Raw genomic sequence first — 20,701 nt, forward strand, 5'->3', positions numbered from 1 at the left:
TAGCGAGAATAGGAGAGGGCCTAGAACTGAGCCCTGGGGGACACCAGTGGTGAGAGCACGTGTCAAGTGTCACGTTACAGCACAGATGCTGTATTTTCGATAGAGATGCAACAGAAGGACAACAAATTGTCAGACAGGGCACTTCCTGTATGGAATCTTCTCAGGTTTTGGCCTGCCATATGAGTTCTGTTATACTCACAGACACCATTCAAACAGTTTTAGAAAGTTTAGAGTGTTGTCTATCCAAATCTACTAATTATATACATATTCTCATTTCTGGGCAAGAGTAGTAACCAGTTTAAATCGGGTACGTTTTTTTATCTGGCCGTGCAAATACTGCCCCCTAGCCCCAACAGGTTAAAGTCACCCAGAACTGTGAGGGGTGAGCCATCCTCAGGAAAGGAACTTATCAAGGTGTCAAGCTCATTGATGAACTCTGCAAGGGAACCTGGAGGGCGATAAATGATAAGGATGTTAAGCTTGAATGGGCTAGTGACTGTGACAGCATGGAATTCAAATGAGGAGATAGACAGATGGGTCAGGGGAGAAAGAGAGAATGTCCACTTGGGAGAGATGTGGATTCCAGTGCCACCACCCCGCTGACCAGATGCTCTCGAGGTATGGGAGAACACGTGGTCAGACGAGGAGAGAGCAGTAGGAGTAGCAGTATTTTCTGTGGTAATCCATGTTTCCGTCAGCGCCAAGAAGTCGAGGGACTGGAGGGTAGCATAGGCTGAGATGAACTCTGCCTTGTTGGCCGCAGACCGGCAGTTCCAGAGGCTGCCGGAGACCTCGAACTCCATGTGGGTCGTGCGCGCTGGAACCACCAGTTTAGAGTGGCAGCAGCCACGCGGTGTGAAGCGTTTGTATGGCCTGTGCAGAGAGTAGAGAACAGGGATAGACAGACACATAGTTGACAGGCTACAGAAGAGGCTACGCTAATGCAAAGGAGATTGGAATGAAAATGAACTAAACAACTGGGGAAGCGAGAGAGCAGGGCCTCCCTCACTAACCTTTCACTGAAACACTCAAATATAACTCTTCCAACTTCCACTTTAGAAATTATAATTGATGTAAACTACAGTGGTTCAATGTTTCCAGGAATAGGCTCAAACATAGTTTATTCAGATAACTTGGTACAGTATTCTTTCGTGAAACCCACCCAGTGCACCGTATCCAATGACGCCGTAGCTAACTAGCATGCTAGCATCCAATAACACATGGTTAGCACCAATACTTGGTTACAACAAACTAACAATGGATCAGTCGTGTCCGTGTCTAGTTCCTTTCATAACGCAGAAGTAATTAAATGTTGGCTAGCTCACACAAAGTCAGTCCTGCTAGCTACACAAGTGGACTACACATCTCGAATGTTCAGAAAATTAAGAAAGTTAAGCTTACTCCATGTCACATCACTCCACTCCACCCCAACCAACATGTCACACCACACTACGTCACTCAACCTCACATGTCACTCTACACAACCCCAAATGTCACTCCACTCCAGCCCACATGTTACTTCACCCCACCCAACATGTGACTCCACTCCACTCCAACCCACATGTTACTTCACCCCACCCAACATGTCACTCCACTCCACACCTCATGTCACTCCACCCCACACATCACTCCACGCCACACCACCCCACGTCACACTACCCCACCCCAGACGTCACCCCACCCCACAGCACCCCACATGTCACTCCACCCCACACGTCACTCCACCACACACCACCCCACGTCACTCCACCGCACCCAACCTCACACCACTCCACTCCACCCCACATGTCACTCCACTACACCCCACATGTCACTCCACTCCACACCTCATGTAACTCCACCCCACCCCACATGTCAGTCCACACCTCCCCACATGTCACTCCACCCCACACGTCACTCCACCCCACACCACCCCACACGTCACTCCAACCCACCCCACCCCACACGTCACTGCACTCCACACCAACCCACATGTCAATCCACTCTATCCACATGTCACTCCACTCCACCCCACATGTCCATCCACTCCACCCCACCCCACATGTCACTTCACCCCACACGTCACTCAACCCCACACCACCCCACATGTAATTTCACCGCACCCAACGTCACACCACTCTACTCCACCCCACATGTCACTCCACTCCACACCACCCTACATGTCACACAACACCACATGTCTCTCCACTCCACCCCAAGTCACACCACTCCACTCCACCCCACATGTCACTCCACACCCCTCCACACCAACCCACATTTCACTCCACTCCACATGTCACTCCACCCAGCCCCACACGTCAGTCCACCCCATACCACTCCACATGCAACTCCACTCCACTCCACCCCACATGTCACTCCACTCCACACCTCATGTAACTCCACCCCCCCCACATGTCAGTCCACACCTCCCCACATGTCACTCCACCCCACACGTCACTCCACCCCACACCACCCCACACGTCACTCCAACCCACCCCACCCCACACGTCACTCCACTCCACATGTCACTGCACTCCACACCAACCCACATGTCAATCCACTCCATCCACATGTCACTCCACACCACCCCACATGTCACTTCACCCCACACGTCACTCCACCCCACACCACCCCACATGTAATTTCACCGCACCCAACGTCACACCACTCTACTCCACCCCACATGTCACTCCACTCCACCTCACCCCACATGTCACTGCACTCCACACCAACTCACATGTCACTCCACTCCACCCCAAGTCACACCACTCCACTACACCCCACATGTCACTCCACACCAACCCACATTTCACTACACCCCACATGTCACTCCACACCAACCCACATTTCACTCCACCTCACGTGTAACTCCACTCCACCCAACATGTCACTCCACCCCACAACACCCCACATGTCACTCCACCCCACCCCACGTGTCACTCCACACCACCCCACATGTCACTCCACACCACCCCACATGTCACTCCACTCCACCCCACATGTCACTCCACTCCACCCCACATGTCACTCCACCCCACATGTCACTCCACCCCACATGTCACTCCACTCCACCCCACATGTCACTCCACACCACATGTCACTCCACTCCACACCACATGTCACTCCCCTCCAATCCACCCGACATGTAACTTCACTCCCCACCACTCCACATGTCACTCCACCCCACATCACTCCACTCCACCCCTCATGTCACACAACCCCAAATGTCACTCCACCCCACCTCACATGTTACTCCACTCCACCCCACACGTCACACCACTCCACCCCACATGTCACTCCACTCCACTCCACTCCACCCCACATATGACTCCACTCCACTCCACCCCACATATGACTCCACACCACCCCACATGTCACTCCACTCCACCCCACATATGACTCCACTCCACTCCACATGTCACTCCCCTCCACTCCACCCCACATGTTACTCTACCCCACCTCACATGTCACTCCACCCCACCCCACCCCACGTCACTCCTCTCCACCCCTCATGTCACACCACTCCACTCCACCACACATGTCACTTCACCCCACCCAACATGTAACAACACACCACGTCACTGAACCCCACGACACTACACACAACCTCAAATGTCACTCCACTCCATATTTCAATCCACTCCACCCCACATGTAACTCCATTCCACACGACCCCACATGTCACACCACTCCACTTCAACCCACATGTCACTTCACCCCACCCAACATCTCACTCCACTCCACACCACGTCACTCCACCCCACATGTCATTCCACTCCACTCCACAACACCCCACATGTCACTCCACTACCCCCCACATGTCACTTCACACCACGCCACATGTCACTCCACCCCAAACCACCCCACATGTCAATCCATCACACCCCACGTCACACCACTCCACCCCACATGTCACTCCACTCCACCCCACATCACTCCACACCACCCCACATGTCACTCCACCCCACATGTTACTCCACTCCACACCATCCCACATGTCACCCCACCCCACCCCACATTTCACACCACTCCACTCCAACCCACATGTCACTTCACCCTACCCAACATGTCACTCCACCCCACGTCACTCCACTCTACCACTCATGTCACACCACTCCACTCCACCCCAACCAACATGTCACACCACACCACGTCACACCGCCCCACATGTCACTCCACCCCACCCAACATGTCACTCCAGGCCACACCAGACGTCACTCCATCCCACCACACCCCATATCACTCCACACCACTCCGCCCCACGTCACTCCACTCCACCCCACATGTCACTCCACCCCACAACACCCTATATGTCACTCCACATCACCCACATGTCACTTCACTCCCCACCACCCCACATGTCACACCACTCCACCCCACATGTCACTGCACCCCACCCCACGTCACACCACTCCACACCACATGTCACTCCACCCCACCCCGCTCCACATGTCACTCCACCCCACCCCACACGGAACTTCACCCCACCCCACACGGAACTTCACCCCACCCCACCCTACTCCACACCACCCCACCCCGCTCCACATGTCACTCCACTCCACCCCACATGTCACTCCCCTCCACTCCACCCCACATGTCACTCCACTCCACATGTCACTCCACTCCACCCCAACGCACATCACTCCACCCCACCCCCTCATATCACTCCACCCCACCCCACATGTCACATCTCTCCACTCCACATAACACTCCACGTCACCTCACATGTCACTCCACCCCACCTCACATGTCAGTCCACCCCACCCCATATTTCACTCCACCCCATATCACACTTCTCCACCCCACATCACTCTACTCCACCCCACACCACATGTCACTCCACTCCACTCCACCACACCCCACCTCACCCCACATGTCACGCCACCCCACCCCATGTCACACCATTCCATTCCACATGCCACTCCACGTCACCCCACATGTCACTCCACTCCACCTGTCTATTCCACTTCACACCACTCCACATGTCACTCCACTCCATTCCACCCCGCATATCACTCCACATGTCACTCCACTCCACCCCACATTTCACTCCACCCCACATCACACTTCTCCACCCCACATCACTCTATTCCACATGTCACTCCACTCCACATCCACATGTTACTCCACTACACCCCGCTCCACATGTCACTCCACCCCACCCCACGTGTCACTCCACATCACATCACTCCACACCACCCCACCGCATATCACTCCACCTCACCCCAAATTTCACTCCACCCCACCCCACATGTCACTCCACCCCACCCCACATGTCACTCCACCCCACCTCATATGTCACTTCACCCCACATCACACTTCTCCACCCCACATCACTCTACTCCACCCCACACCACATGTCACTCCACTGCACGTCACGCCACCCACCCCACTTGTCAATCCACCCCACCCCACATGTCATTCCACCCCACACCACCACACGTCACTCCACCCAACCCCATGTCACACCATTCCATTCCACATGCCATTCCACGTCACCCCACATGTCACTCCACTCCACCTGTCATTCCAATTCACACCACCCTACATGTCACTCCACTCCACCCCACCCCACATGTCACTCCACCCCACGTCACACCACTCCACCCCACCCCACATGTTACTCTACTCCACTCTACATGTCACTCCACCCCACCCCAAATTTCACTCCACCCCACTCCCACCCCATCACACCACTCCACCCCACACCACATGTCACTCCACTCCACCCCACAACACCCCACATGTCACTCCACTCCACCCCACATGTCACTCCATCCCACAACACCCTATATGTCACTCCACATCACCCACATGTCACTTCACTCCCCACCACCCCACATGTCACTGCACCCCACCCCACGTCACACCACTCCACCCCACATGTCACTCCTCTCCACACCACATGTCACTCCACCCCACCCCGCTCCACATGTCACTCCACCCCACCCCACACGGAACTTCACCCCACCCCACACGGAACTTCACCCCACCCCACCCCACTCCACACCACCCCACCCCGCTCCACATGTCACTCCACTCTACCCCACATGTCACTCCACTCCACATGTCACTCCACTCCACCTCGCTCCACATGTCACTCCACCCCACATGTCACTCCACTCCACCTCGCTCCACATGTCACTCCACCCCACCCCACGTGGCACTCCACTCCACACCACCCCAACGCACATCACTCCACCCCACCCCCTCATATCACTCCACCCCACCCCACATGTCACATCTCTCCACTCCACATAACACTCCACGTCACCTCACATGTCACTCCACCCCACCTCACATGTCAGTCCACCCCACCCCATATTTCACTCCACCCCATATCACACTTCTCCACCCCACATCACTCTACTCCACCCCACACCACATGTCACTCCACTCCACTCCACCCCACCCCACCTCACCCCACATGTCACGCCACCCCACCCCACTTGTCACTCCACTCCACCCCACATGTCACTCCACCCCACTCCACATGTTAATCCACCCCACCCCACATGTCATTCCACCCCACACCACCTCACATGTCACTCCACCCCACCCCATGTCACACCATTCCATTCCACATGCCACTCCACGTCACCCCACATGTCACTCCACTCCACCTGTCTATTCCACTTCACACCACTCCACATGTCACTCCACTCCACCCCACATTTCACTCCACCCCACATCACACTTCTCCACCCCACATCACTCTACTCCACATGTCACTCCACTCCACATCCACATGTTACTCCACTACACCCCGCTCCACATGTCACTCCACATCACATCACTCCACACCACCCCACCGCATATCACTCCACCTCACCCCAAATTTCACTCCACCCCACCCCACATGTCACTCCACCCCACCTCACAAGTCACTCCACCCCACCTCATATGTCACTTCACCCCACTTCACACTTCTCCACCCCACATCACTCTACTCCACTCCACACCACATGTCACTCCACTGCACCCCACCCCACCTCACCCCAAATGTCACGCCACCCCACCCCACTTGTCACTCTACCCCACTCCACATGTTAATCCACCCCACCCCACCCCACATGTCATTCCACCCCACACCACCACACGTCACTCCACCCAACCCCATGTCACACCATTCCATTCCACATGCCATTCCACGTCACCCCACATGTCACTCCACTCCACCTGTCATTCCAATTCACACCACCCTACATGTCACTCCACCCCACCCCACATCACTCTACTCCACCCCACACCACATGTCACTCCACTCCACCCCACCCCACATGTCACTCCACTCCACCCCACGTCACACCACTCCACCCCACCCCACATGTTACTCTACTCCACTCTACATGTCACTCCACCCCACCCCAAATTTCACTCCACCCCACTCCCACCCCATCACACTACTCCACCCCACATCACTGTACTCCACTCCACCCCACACCACATGTCACTCCACTCCACCCCACAACACCCCACATGTCACTCCACACCACCCCACATGTCACTCCACTCCACACCACGTCACACCACCCCACATGTCACTCCCCTCCACTCCACACGGAACTCCACCCCACCCCACTCCACATGTCACTCCACCCCACCCGCTCCACATGTCACTCCACCCCACCCCACATGTCACTCCACTCCACCCCACATGTCACTCCACTCCACCCCGCTCCACATGTCACTGCACCCCACCCCACGTGTCACTCCACATCACTCCACACCACCCCACCCCACTCCACATGTCACTCCACCCCACCCTGCATGTCACTCCACTCCACCCCACATGTCACTCCACTCCACCCCGCTCCACATGCCACTCCACCCCACCCCACATGTCACTCCACCCCACCTCACATGTCAGTCCACCCCACCCCATATTTCACTCCACCCCACATCACACTTCTCCACCCCACATCACTCTACTCCACCCCACCCCACATGTCACTCCACTCCACCCCACATGTCACTCCACTCTACCTCCACATGTCACTCCACTCCACCCCGCTCCACATGTCACTCCACCCCACCCCACGTGTCACTCCACTCCACATCACTCCACACCACCCCACAGCACATCACTCCACCCCACCCCCTCATATCACTGCACCCCACCCCACATGTCACACCTCTCCACTCCACATAACACTCCAACCTACCCCACATGTCACTCCACCCCACCTCACATGTCACTCCACCCCAACCCATATGTTACTTCACCCCACATCACACTTCTCCACCCCACATCACTCTACTCCACGCCACACCACATGTCACTCCACTGCACGTCACGCCACCCCACCCCACTTGTCACGCCACCCCACCCCACTTGTCACGCCACCCCACCCCACTTGTCACTCTACCCCACTCCACATGTTAATCCACCCCACCCCACCCCACATGTCATTCCACCCCACACCACCTCACATGTCACTCCACCCCACCCCATGTCACACCATTCCATTCCACATGCCACTCCACGTCACCCCACATGTCACTCCACTCCATTCCACCCCACATATCACTCCACTCCACATGTCACTCCACTCCACTTTACACCACCCTACATGTCACTCCACTCCACCCCACACCACATGTCACTCCACTCCACCCCACCCCACATGTCACTCCACTCCACTCCACTCTACATGTCACTCCACCCCACCCCACCCCAAATTTCACTCCACCCCACCCCCACCCCCACCCCATCACACTACTCCACCCCACATCACTCTACTCCACTCCACCCCACACCACATGTCACTCCACCCTACCGCACATGTCACTCCACCCCACCTCACTCCACCCCACCCCACATGTCACTCCACCCCACCCCAAATTTCACTCCACCCCACCCTCACCCCATCACACTACTCCACCCCACGTCACTCTACTCCACTCCACCCCACACCACATGTCACTTCACTCCACCCACCCCACATGTCACTCCACCCCATCCCACATGTCGCTCCACTCTACACCTCATGTCACTCCACACCTCATGTCAAATCCTATTGTTTGATTTGTTACAACAATAGATTTTTGTCTTTGTTAGTGACCCATAATGAGCACTACTTTGGGCAGTGTGACTGTTTACTGAATGTAAGGTAGAACCAAGGGCATAGTAGAACCAAGGGCATAGTGACCATTGGACAACAATAATAATTTGTTTTTGATGTTCCCTGTCTCTTAATGTGACATCAGGGAGATGTTGTCGCCGTCTCTTACTTTATAGTCTTGTACTGGAAAAATACTTAAATAGTTCTCAGAGGACACATTAGGCAATTTCAGTTTCTCATTTAGTCTGGAAGCGATCACAGCGTGGAGCCAGAGGAGAAAACTTTGCATGCATCTCCTGCCCTGACAAAGTCTGTCTACTGAAATATTAATTATTCAATTTCAAATACAACCATGTTAAATGATGATATCCAGTAATATCTGATGAGCTGTTGGTATTATTGTCTGCCAACTATCAGCGTTGAGACCAAGGGCCCTCTGCCTCCTTGCCAGCAGTGTGGTTTTTAAGGGCCAGGATTAGCTATACTACATATACAAAAGTGTGTGGACACCTCTTCAAATTTGTGGATTCTGCTCTTTCAGCCACACCCATTGCTGACAGGTGTATAAAATCGAGCACACACCGATGCAATCTCCATAGGAAAACATCGACAGTAGAATGGCCCATACTGAAAAGCTCAGTGACTATCAATGTGGCACTGTCATAGGCTGCCCCCTTTCCAACAAGTCAGTTTGTCAAATGTGTGCTCTGCTAGACCTGCACCGGTCAATTGTTAGTGCTGTTTATCGTGAAGTGTAAACAACGGCTCAGCCTTGAAGTGGTAGGCCACACAAGCTCACAGAACGGGACCACCGAGTGCAGAAGCGCATAGCGTGTGAAAATTGTCTGTCCTCGGTTGAAACACTCACAATCGAGTTCCAACCTGCCTTTGAAAGCAACATCAGCACAATAAAGCTTGCCGCCACTGGACTTTGGAGCAATGAAACGCATTGTCTGGAGTGATTAATCATGTTTTCCCCATCTGGCAGTCCGACGGACGAATCTGGGTTTTTCAGATGACAGGGGAATGCTACTTGCCTGAATGCATAGTGGAAAGTTTGGTAGTGGACAAATAATGGTCTGGTGCTGTTTTTCATGGTTTAGTCTAGGCCCTTTAGTTCCAGTGAAGGGAAATCTTAACGCTACAGCATACAGTGACATTCTTGATGATTCTGTACTTCCAATTTGTGGCAACAGTTAGGGAAGGCCCTTTCCTGTTTAAGCATGACAATGCCCCCGTGCACAAAGCGAGGTCCATACAGAAATGGTTTGTCAAGATCGGTGTAGAAGAACTTGACTGGCCTGCACAGAGCCCTGACCTCAACCCCATCAAACACCTTTGGGATGAATTGGAACGCCGACTGCGAGCCAGGCCTAATTGCCCAACATCAGTGCCCGACCTCACTAATGCGCTTGGGGAATAATGGAAGCAAGTCTCTGCAGCCATGTTCCAACATCGATTGGAAAGCCTTCCCAGAAGAGCTAAGGCTGTTATAGAAGCACAGGGGGAACCATCTCCATATTAATGCCCATGATTTTGGAATGAGATGTTAGACGAGCAGGTGTCCAGTTCACATACTTTTGGTCATATAGTGTATGTGTCTGTGAGTGTGAGTGTGTGTGTGAGTGTGCTTGTGAGTGTGTGGGCCTGCTTTTGCCTGTGTGTGTGGCCTCAGGGGAAACCAGGTGAAGAATGCGGCTGGAGACAGCTCTGAGCGTGGCTCCATTCCCTGCCTGTATTTGATGAAGAGGCCTCATGCAACATTGATGTAAACCTCAAGGTCAGCCAGAGTTCATCAAATTAAATCAAATCAAATGTTATTAGTCACATGCGCCGAATACAACAGGTGTAGACCTTACAGTGAAATGCTTACTTACGGGCCCCGAACCAACAATGCCGTTTTAAAAATACAGATAAGAATAAGAAATAAAAGTAACAAGTAATTAAAGAGCAGCAGTAAAATAACAATAGAGAGACTATATATAGGGGGTACCGGTACAGAGTCAATGTGCGGGGACACCCCGGTTAGTTGAGGTAATATGCACATGGAGGTAGAGTTATTAAAGTGTCTATGCATAGATGATAACAACAGAGAGTACCAGCGGTGTAAAAGAGGGGGAGAGGGAGAGGGGGGGCAATGCAAATAGTCTGGGTAGCCATTTGATTAGGGGTTCAGGAGTCTTATGGCTTAGGGGTAGAAGCTGTTTAGAAGCCTGTTGGACCTAGACTTGGCGCTCCGGTACCACTTGTCGTGTGGTAGCAGAGAGAACAGTCTATGACTAGGGTGGCTGGAGTCTTTGACAATTTGTAGGGCCTTCCTCTGACACCGCCTGGTATAGAGGTCCTGGATGGCAGGAAGCTTGGCCCCATGTACTGGGCCGTTCGTACTACCCTCTGTAGTGCCTTGTGGTCGGAGGCCGAGCAGTTGATGCAACCAGTCAGGATGCTCTCGATGGTGCAGCTGTAGAACCTTTTGAGGATCTGAGGACCCATTTAAAAAATATTTTCAGTCTCCTGAGGGGGAATGGGTTTTGTCGTGCCCTCTTCACGACTGTCTTGGTGTGCTTGGACCATGTTAGTTTGTTGGTGATGTGGACACCAAGGAACTTGAAGTTCTCAACCTGCTCCACTGCAGCCCAGTCGATGAGAATGGGGGCGTGCTCGGTCCTCTTTTTCCTGTAGTCCACAATTATCTCCTTTGTCTTGATCAAGTTGCGGGAGCAGTTGTTCTCCTAGCACCACACGGCCAGGTCTCTGATCTCCTCCGTATAGGCTGTCTCGTTGTTGTCGGTGATCAGGCCTACCACTGTTGTGTCATTGGCAAATTTAATGATAGTGTTGGAGTCATGCCTGGCCGTGCAGTCATGAGTGAACAGGGAGTACAGGAGGAGACTAAGTACACACCCCTGAGGGGCCCCAGTGTTGAGGATCAGCATGACAGACGTGTTGTTGCCTACCCTTACCACCTGGGGCGGCCTGTCAGGAAGTCCAGGATCCAGTTGCAGAGGGAGGTGTTTAGTCCCATGGTCCTAGTCCCAGGCTTAGTGATGAGCTTTGTGGGCACTATGGTGTTGAACGCTGAGCTGTAGTCAATGAACAGCATTCTCACATAAGTGTTCCTTTTGTCCAGGTGGGAAAGGGCAGTGTGGAGTGCGATTGAGATTGCGTCATCTGTGGATCTGTTGGGGTGGTATGCGAATTGTAGTGAGTCTAGGGTATCCTGGAGGATGCTGTTGATGTGAGCCATGACCAGCTTTCAAAGCACTTAATGGCTACCGACATGAGTGCTACGGGGCGGTAATCATTTAGGCAGGTTACCTTCGCTTTCTTCGGCACAGGGACTGTGGTTGTCTGCTTGAAAGTTGTAGGTACAGTGGTTCCTACTTTAAAAGTTGTGAGCTTACGCCGGGGGACATATAGGTCATTTGTGGTTTAGTACGGTACCCTTCATCACCACTTAATTTCTCCAGACCAGCGCAAGGGGGAGTTAGAGCACTGATTATGCTTTTGGGCCCTACTGTGTTACTAACTGACAATGAATGGACGACATAAACCTAAATAGAAACTGATAATTGTGCACGACTTCAGTATTACATACTAAAACTGTTGTTACACTAAGGTTTTTATTATTTTATTTTGTTAGGATTATTTTGCTCTTACTGTAGTACTGTAGGCCACTCCTGACCGGTCACATTGTATAGCGCCTGAGTGGCACAGCGGTCTAAAATCTCTGTTGCTACAGATGCTGGTTCAATACCCGTGCCGGCCTCGACTGGGAGACCCATGAGATAGATGACTGTAGGTGTTTGGTTTTTCTCCCTCTAAAAACAGAAATAAATAATTCTAAGTAACAAACTGGCTTTATTTACAAATGAGTAACAATGTCTCACCCCATGTTCAACAATGGCCTTTTTCTCGCTCATTTTACGTTATCATCTCCAAAATATTGTTATTTTTTAAACAAAGCGATTATTATTATTAATTTAGAATTATATAAAAGCCTGTTGGATATTCTCACAGGATATATTATTAACCCATAATATTAGCAAGACAATATATATTGGTCATGGCTCCCGAGTGGCTCACAATGGGACTGCCTTGCAGTTCTCCAGGTGTATCCACTGAAAGCACGCAAGGTTCAAGGCACGAGATCAGGGGGCACGGGATGGGCCGCAGAGCCAAGCACAGAAGACCGACCTAGCCCATTGTGAAGGGAGGGGGAGGAAGGGGGGGTGGACCCCCACCCCGCCAAACTGGCAACACTTTAATAAGGGGCATTGCACTAACAATGGCGCTGACTAGGGAAACATTCCCGCTGTTCTGTTCTTAGTGCCAGTCTGCAGGTTTAAACTAAAACAATGCAACTAATAATGGCATCTTTATGCTTTCATTAATAAAATAATTATAAAAATACTCTTTCAAAATGCCGATGTTTATTTAGTTATGGGTCCATAACGAATTACTATGTGTTAGCTGGTGGCATTTTGAAAACAGTTTTTAAAACACTTGTAGCCCGATTAGCAGGACAGTAGACTCTTTATAGCCAGGCTACTGTAGTTGTAAACATCCCCATACCTGCAATGTATTCGATACTTAAGTACTCTGAAGTGTTATATTTATAACTCAAAACAGCAGTATTGTATTTTCTTCATCAACATCTTTATGCTTTCGTTAATAAAATAATGATAAAAATACTCTTTCAAAATGCTGATGTTTATTTAGTTATGGATCCATAACAAATTACTGTGGGAATAAATATCACGGAATTACATAAATATTGTAACAAAGTTGTCTAATGAAGGTAAACAGATTGTTGCTTACTGGAAAATACTCTTTCAAACACATGGTCACGTTGTACAGCGCTATTATTGCTATTAGCAGGGCTATATTTTGGCCATTATAGGCGGTGCACAATTGGCCCGGCGTTTCTCTCCCTCTAAAAACAGAAATAAATGTTTTTGCCTTTACAAATATTGTTTTGGCCTTTATTCAGATTACAATCGCTCTCTTTCCATTATGGGCTATTAGCTGAACAATATACCTTTACCAACAACTCTCTGTATTTTGATACTTTGTGGATGGGAGGCTCCGGAGTGGATGCGGGCTCCCACTGTGCAAAATGTGGTGCTACAGATGCAGGTTTGATACCCTTGCCGGCCGACACCGGGAGACCCATGAGGTGGCTTTTGGTTTTAATTTAAAATCCTCCAATCATCTATATGTAATTATTTGCGGAGAGTCACATCATGTTTTTCGATATACTGTAGGCCTACCGTAGGTAGCATGAGTCTCACTAGTGTTGAGTAATGTGCTGTTAAAAGTGGTGTAGGTTGTTGTGTCTTTGAAGACTGTTATTTTATCAAATCAATTCTCTGTAATTATTATTACATGATTAAACTAATCATGTAAATGTAATTAACTAGGAAGTCGGGGCACCATGGAAAATCTTCAGATCACAAAGTTATAATTTTCGAATATAACTCTTCAGATATTTTAATATATAATCAATTAGTCTTATATTAATGAATTATTCTTTACCTCACATCAGCCTCATTACAAACATCGTAAATTGTTGGTTATCTGCACGAACCCAGCCTTTACTATGAATCATCCATACACCAATTGGCTTAGTCATTTATTTACTAACTAACTAAATAATCACAGAAATGCACAAACAAACAGTAGATATGTTACTAACAAATGATAGGGAAGATTCCTTAGTGGGCTAAGCCGAAATGACGGCTTGGTGGACAAAGGGAAATGGGTGTGGACTGAGAAAGAGCGGGAAAGACAAAATAAATCGCTACACAGTTGCTAATTATATTAATTGAAATGCTAATCCTTTGCACATGAACGCTCACTCATTCGGGAATAATTGCAATCAATATATATTTATGCCCATGTGTCGTGATCTTTCCTGTTGGAATCCGGTCCGTCTGCTGGAGAGTTTATCCGATTCTCTCTCTCTCTTTCTGTTTCCCTGAAGATCAAAGTCTTTCGTGGTTAGAATGGGGGTTTTATTCGTAAGAGTAGAAAAGGCGGTTCTATGACACCTGATCATGTCTGTGCTCACGGGGGCGGGCCAATGACTTAGTTAAACTTTAAAGGGAATACAATACTCTCACATTAAATGTTTAACATCACATTACATCATTTCACAAATAGTTTCATCTTTACTCATTCATTTTATACATTAATTAGATGCAAACCCCATAATTGAGAAATGTACACATTCAGAGATATAGTTATGTGTGTTTCCTGTCCTCTCTGAGATCACCAAATGAAACACACTCGTCATACCCGTCCCTTAAGTGTCCACGGACCATTCACACCTCCTCACAAGTGGACATTTTGTTTCATATTCCCATTTTGGGGATTTAGGAGTTTGCCACGTGAAATCCTTTGTTTTCTCTGTGTCTCTCTCTCTGCATGACCAGGGGGAGCGAGTCCCCGCCAAAAATGTATGGCCTGAGATAACAGAACCTGGGTGTAGAAGGGTGAGAGAGAGGGCGAAGCCACGATCTATACCCAGAAAGGGCCACATCATGACAAGGTCTTATTTATTTAAAGAGTGTATTGAAGTTAGAAGCAATATAATTTATTTAACTAGGAAAGTCAGTTAAGAACAAATTCTTATTTATAAGTACAGCCTACACCTTCCTCCCCGTCTGGGAATGGAACCCCGGTCTCCCGCATGCCTGCAGGACACTGAATTCTTTAGCTAAATAGAACAGTACTGTGCTCCCGACCGTCACATTGTATAGCGCCATATTTTCCATCCTAATGGAAATCCAGAGTGTTTTTCGTTTTCCTTGGAATAGAAACACTATAATAGTAATCAAGTTCATTAAGCAAATATCAGTCAAAAGTTTGGACACACCTACTCATTCCAGGGTTTTTCTTTGTTTTTCCTATTTTCTACATTGTAGAATCATAGTGAAGACATCACAACTATGAAATAAGACATACGGAATCAGTTAAGAACAAATTCTTATTTACAAGGACAGCCTACTCCTTCCTCCCCGTCGGGGAATTGAACCCTGGTCTCCCGCGTGCCCACAATCTGTAGTACAGCCATTATTGAAGGCTACCAAATGCTTCTCAAAGATGCCCTCTGGTGGTCAAACTAGCACTAACTAATATTCATGGTACCAGTGGATCACACTTAAATAATGTGCCATAGAATTCTGCGACACCATGCAAGCTGCGCCTCAGTACACTGCAACTTTTAAAGGAGGAACCACTGTATTACAGACTCAGTCAGGGAGAGATTGAAAATGTCAGTGAAGTCCGCGCATGCTTTGAGTACACGTCCTTGTAATCCATCTGGCCCCACGGCTTTGTGAATGTTAACCTGTTTAAAGGTCTTGCTCACATCAGCTACCGAGAGCATTATCACAGTCATCCAGAACAGCTGGTGCTCTCATCATCCAGAACAGCTGGTGCTCTCGTGTAGTAGGATTCAATCTTAATCCTCTATTGACGCCTTGCTTGTTTGATGGTTCGTCTGAGGGCAAAGCAGGATTTCTTATAGACGTCCAGATGAGTGTCCCGCTCCTTGAAAGCAGCAGCTCTAGCCTTTAGCTTGATGTGGATGTAGCCTGTAATCCATGGTTTCTGGTTGGGATATGTACGCACGGTCACTGTGGGGACGACATCGTCGATGCACTTATTGATGAATCCGATGACTGAGGTGGTATACTCCTCAATGCCATTGGATGAATCCCGGAACATATTCCAGTCTGTGCTAGCAAAACAGTCCTGTAGCGTACAATCCGCGCTATCTGACCACTTCCGTATTGAGCGAGTCACTGGTGCTTCCTGCTTTAGTTTTTGCTTGAAGCAGGAATCAGGAGGATAGAATTATGGTCGGATTTGCCAAATTGAGGGCGGGGGAGAGCTTTGTATGCATCTCTGTGTGTGGAGTAAAGGTGATCTAGAGTTTTTTTCCTCTGGTTGCACGTGACATGCTGGTAAAAATTTGGTAAATCGGATTTAAGTTTGCCTGCATTAAAGTCCCCGGCCACTAGGAGCGTCGCTTCTGGATGAGAATTTTCTTGTTTGCTTATGACCTTATAGAGTTGGTTGAGTGCGCTCTTAGTGCCAGCATCAGTCTTTGGTGGTAAATAGACGGTTACGAATAATATAGATAAGAACTCTCTTGGTAGATAGTGTGGTCTACAGCTTATCATAAGGTACTCTACCTCAGGCGAGCAATACCTCGAGACTCCTTTAATATTAGACATCGCAAACCAGCTGTTATTGACAAAAAGACACACCCCCCACCCCTCATCTTACCAGATGTAGCTTCTCTGTTCTGCCAGTGCATTGAAAATCCCTACAGCTCTATATTGTCTGTGTCGTCATTCAGCCACGACTCGGTGAAACATAGGATATTACAGATCTTAATGTCCCATTGGTAGGATAATCGTAATCGTAGGTACATCGATTTTATATCTCACTGATTGCATGTTAGCAAGTAGAATTGATGGCAATGGGAGTTTACTTGCTCGCCTACGGATTCTCAAAAGGCAGCCTGATCTGCTTCCTCTTTTCCTCCGTCTTTTCTTCACGCAAAGGATGTGGATCTGGGCCTGTTTCCGGGAGAGCAGTATATCTTTCTCATTGGAATCGTTAAAGGAAAAGCGTCTTCCAGTTTGTGGTGAGTAATCCCAGTTCTGATGTCCAGAAGTTATATTTGGTCATAAGAGATGGTAGCAGCAACAATATGTACAAAATAAGTAAAAAAATAAGTTACAAACAACGCAAAAAAATTTACAAAATATCACCATTTATTACAGGCATGTAAAACGTCAGCCATCCTCTTCGGCTATAGGTTTCAGGATTTCCAGGCTGCTTACCACTCTCTCCCAAAATACATCATCCAGAAAGATCCTCTTGATGGGGCAGTCCATATCGGCAGACTGTGATATGGACATTTCTTGGAGAGACTCCTTCCCCTGCAGGAGACTGTCAAACATGATGACATCACCATCCCAATGGGTGTTGCTGGGCAGCTTCAATGTGGTGCTCTTATTCTTCTCACTTTGCTTGATGAGGTAGATTGCAGTTATAACTTGATGACCCTTCACATACCTAACCATTTCCTTGGCTGTCGTGTAGAGTGTATTCATTCTTTCAGTGCCATGATGTCCTTGAGGAGCAGATTCAATGCATGAGCGGCACAGCCAATGGGTGTGATGTGAGGTAGAACTCCTCCACTTTAGACCAAGTAGCCTTCATGTTCACAGCATTGTCATTCACCAGTGCAAATACCTGTGGTCCAAGGTCATTGATGTTTGCCTTCAGCTCATCTGCAATGTAGAGACTGGTGTGTCTGTTGTCCCTTGTGTCAGTGCTCTTGTATAATACTGGTTGAGGGGTGGAGATGATGTAGTTAATTATTCCTTTCCAGCGAACATTCAACCACAAATCAGAGATGATTGCAATACAGTCTGCTTTCGCTATGATTTGCTTGACCTTCACTTGAACTCCGCATCTGTGAACCAGTTGCATACACAGCTCGAGCAAGACATTCATCAGCATTTCTCTGACTACGTTCCTCCATTGAGTAAAAAAAAATCTGATTCCAGGAGGACCATGAGCTGTTGCTATCGATAAGGTGTCTGATTCATCATTTTCACCTCGAAGAGAAGTAGAGGGACTTTTGTCAGAGGTTGCTTGTTGTGAACGCTGAGGGAACATTATGCACTTGGCCAGATGATTCTGCATCTTTGTTGCATTCTTCACATTTGGCATAGTATTTGCAAATGTACACATCTTTTCCTTCTACATTAGCTGCAGTGAAATGTCTCCACCCATCAGATAGAGCCAGTGGCATTTTCCTGTAAAAAAAAATACAATTCCATGTACAGATAAATAGTTAAGCAGTTAGATTAAACAACTCCTTTGTTCGAAAAATGTTTTAAATTTAAACATGTATGGAAATAGGTGAATTAACACTCCTCGGTTAGCAGTCTCAAACAAGCTAAAACCCACATGGTAGCAAAAACTAACTAGCAGAAATTGTTAACAAGTTATAAATTACTTAAACACACTTTGCTGTAGGCTACTATTTACTAGTTAACAAAAATAATGTATGTCATATAAAATATATTCACCCCACCCAGTATTGTAATCAAAACTTACCAGAAAGCATGTAGTCCTTGGCTCAGACAGTGTAGTAGTGTGGGCTCAATAGCATCTCATTAGTGTGCAAGATCTTGAGAATCAGCTGTACATGTGATGGAAGAGTGCACTGCACATGTGATGGAAGAATGCACTGTGCATGCAGAGGGTTGCAATTCCATTGAATTGTGGACAGTTTAACAAAAATATGCCACAAGACCTAGAATTGCCTTATGTGTATCCCACAAAAAAAGGTTCACTGTTATAAGCTAACTTTTTTGATGAATTTAAGCAAAATCCCCCAAATTCCAGGCCTTAACTTCCCATGGAAGAATTCCGGAAATTTACCGGAAAGTTTCCCACCCTTTGCAACCCTAGCCCTCATTAGTCCGGAGCTGGCAACAGGTTTGAGGGCACAGACTGCTATACAGGTCACAGCATGCTGCTTGCAACAATCTTAAACTCTCACAGTAAAAATATAATTGGAGCCGGCTGTCTAATTTAATGTTTTTGCCTCCATATTTGAGGTTTTGCTCACAACCTCACAGGTGATAAGAACCATTTTACTGACTGTTAGAGAGATACACATCACTGCATATGATGATGATGGTGATGATGATGGTGATGACTCAAATACAATATGACTATGCTAACATGGATAATTCATGTTTCGGATAGTGGATGGCAAAGGATAGTTATGTCCGCATGGGGTTTAATTGGTGGAGTGATAATAACATCTCAGTGTGATGACTGCTTGGTAATTTGGGATTTATTTTGTATGACGACAATGTGTGATTTCAATTATATTGGTTCAGGTTAAATAACTCCACAGCTGCTTGTGTTGTGGTGAAATTACACTAGCTGCAGCACTGTGGTCTATCCTTGTTGTTTACTCTTACTCTCATGGAATGGGTGCTCTATATGTGATGGGAGTTACATGCTCTGTCACCTAGCCTTCACCCTCAGGGGGGTTTCATACCAGGCTTTTTCTGGTGGCTACTTAGTGGTGGCAGGTGAGGGGTGTCTCTGACAACTTGTCCCACTGTTCAGGCTTGCAGTTTAAGGTGTTGCTGCTGCTGCTGCTGCTGCTAGATCGGGTGGCTGGCATAGTGACTGGATGTGTCGTGCATAGACACCATCACACCCAGCAGAGCTCAGCCATCTGCTCCAGGGGTGTCTGATCTGCTCAGCCTGCCTACTGTCCTCTCCCATTAACTTCAGATATTCTGGGGCGGCCGCGAATATAACTAGCCACCAGACCACCACTCCCTCTCCCCCTCTCCCCCTCTCCTCTTTATTATAAATCAAATCAAATTTTATTGGTCACACACATATTTAGTAGATGTTATTGAAGGTGTAGCGAAATGCTAGCGTTCCTAGCTCCAACAGTGCAGTAGTATCTAGCAATTTACAACAATACACACAAATCTAAAAGTAAAAGAATGGAATTAAGAAATATATAAATATTAGGACGAGATTGCACATGTGAGATCCTCCTTCTATCGACTGTATACCTATGGTAACGTGAT

The 20,701-nt window shown here is 48.6% G+C and overlaps 1 protein-coding gene across 3 annotated transcripts in view; it reads left to right on the plus strand.

Moving 5' to 3' along the window:
* LOC115207541 (contactin-3-like) overlaps positions 1-20,701 on the plus strand; it is an 84,335-nt gene that overhangs the window by 33,262 nt on the left and 30,372 nt on the right. Inside the window, exons 1-2 of one of the 3 annotated variants that reach the window (XM_029774705.1) lie at positions 10,714-10,824; positions 17,624-17,706. The exons of the other annotated variants lie outside the window; for them this stretch is intronic. The gene's annotated coding sequence lies outside the window, so the exon portion shown is untranslated. Of the gene's footprint in view, positions 1-10,713; positions 10,825-17,623; positions 17,707-20,701 lie in introns of those variants that run through there. 3 annotated transcript variants of the gene reach the window in all.

This window comes from Salmo trutta, chromosome 14 (assembly GCF_901001165.1).
Source record: "Salmo trutta chromosome 14, fSalTru1.1, whole genome shotgun sequence".
Taxonomy (NCBI): Eukaryota; Metazoa; Chordata; class Actinopteri; order Salmoniformes; family Salmonidae; genus Salmo; species Salmo trutta.